General features: G+C 42.5%; 1 pseudogene; it reads left to right on the top strand.

Moving 5' to 3' along the window:
* The first annotated feature begins 537 nt into the window (after window positions 1-537).
* On the top strand, window positions 538-776 carry LOC139235750 (U2 spliceosomal RNA; annotated as a pseudogene).
* The last annotated feature ends 1,079 nt before the right edge of the window (window positions 777-1,855 follow it).

Genomic DNA, 1,855 nt, shown 5'->3' with positions numbered 1-1,855 from the left:
ACCATCTCTTTTAATACCCTGGGATGCATTTCATCAGCACCAGGGGACTTGTCTCCCTTGAGACCCATTAGCCTGTCCAGCACTACTCCCCTATTCAAAGTGATTATCGAAAGGTCCTCCCTTCCCATATTCCCGTGACCAGCAATTTGTGGCATGATTTTTGTGTCTTCCACTGTGAAGACCGAAGCAAAATAACTGTTTAAGGTCTCAGCCATTTCCACATTTCGCATTATTAAATCCCCCTTCTCATCTTCTAAAGGGACCAACAGTTACTTTAGTCACTCTTTTCCATTTTATATATCTGTAAAAGCTTTTACGATCTGTTTTTATGTTTTGCACAAGTTTACATTCGTAAACTATCTTTCCCTTCTTTATTGCTTTCTTTGCTGTCGTTTAAAATTTTCCCAATCTTCTACTTTCCCACTAACCTTGGCCACCTTATACGCATTGGTTTTTAATTTGATACTCTCCTTTGTTTCCTTGTTTATCCATGGCTGGTTATCCCATCTCTTACCACCTTTTTCACTGGAATATATTTTTGTTTCTCGGCCTTTTGGCTAAGATCATGCGTAACTGACCTGACAGGGGAGTAGCCACCATGACCTCCGGGTGGTTCTCCCTGGATCAGGAAGGTATATGCTTGCTTTTTTGGAAACAGGAGGTGGGTGGGGTGGCTTGACCCATCCACCTCCACGGAGGTGTGTGGGGGACCTGACCCATCCACCTCCATGGCATGAACCTGGTATTGCAGTACTTCCAGGAACGGTGCAGTGGCTCTAGGCCTTTTGGCTAAGAGCATTGGCGCAGAGTGATCCTTGGCGTGTGCAAGGTGACCTCTGGCGTTTGTGATTTGACAAAGAATTGGAACGATTGGCTACGAATTTCAAAAAAATATATATATATTTTTGTTGAGCACTATGAAACAGCTCCTTAAAAGTCCTCCACTGTTCCTCAATTGTGCCACCGTTTAGTCTGTGTTCCCAGTCTACTTTAGCCAACTCTGCCCTCGTCCCACTGTAGTCCCCTTTGTTTAAGCATAGTACGCTCGTTTGAGACACTATTTCCTCACCCTCAACCTGTATTACAAATTCAACCATACTGTGATCACTCATTCCTAGAGGATCTTTTATGAGGAGATCGTTTATTATTCCTGTCTCATTGCACAGGACCAGATCTAAGATAGCTTGCCCCCTTGTAGGTTCTGTAGCATACTGTTCTAAGAAACAATCCCGTATGCATTCTATGAATTCCTCCTCAAGGCTACCCCGTGTGATTTGATTTGACCAATCAATATGTAGGTTAAAATCCCCCATGATTACTGCTGTCTTTTTTCACATGCCTCCATTATTCCCTTGATTATTGTCAACCCTACCGTGAAGTTATTATTTGGGGGCCTATAAACTACGCCCATCAGTGACTTTTTCCCCTTACTATCTCTAATCTCCACTCACAATGATTCAACATTTTGTTCATTCGAGCCAATATCGTCTCTCACAACTGCCCTGATATCATCCTTTATTAACAGAACGAACACACCTCCTTTCCCTTCTTGTCTATCTTTCCGAATTGTCAAATACCCCCGTATGTTTAATTCCCAGTCTTGGCCACCCTGTAACCACGTTTCTGTAATGGCCACCAAATCATACCCATTTGTAATGATTTGTGCCGTCAACTCATTTACATTATTTCGAATGCTGCGTGCTTTTTGCTGGAGATTCTTAATACTAGTTTTTAAATCATGATTTTTAGTTTTTACCCCTCCTGCAGCCCCTTTATATTCATACATATTGTCCCTTCTTATCACCTTGTGGTTTACACTTCCACCAGTGCTACTCTGCTTTGTTGCCTCCTGGCT

Source organism: Pristiophorus japonicus, chromosome 23 (assembly GCF_044704955.1).
Source record: "Pristiophorus japonicus isolate sPriJap1 chromosome 23, sPriJap1.hap1, whole genome shotgun sequence".
Lineage (NCBI taxonomy): Eukaryota > Metazoa > Chordata > Chondrichthyes > Pristiophoridae > Pristiophorus > Pristiophorus japonicus.
Note: the sequence above shows the minus strand (reverse complement) of the source record. Positions and strands in the feature narration are given on the sequence as shown.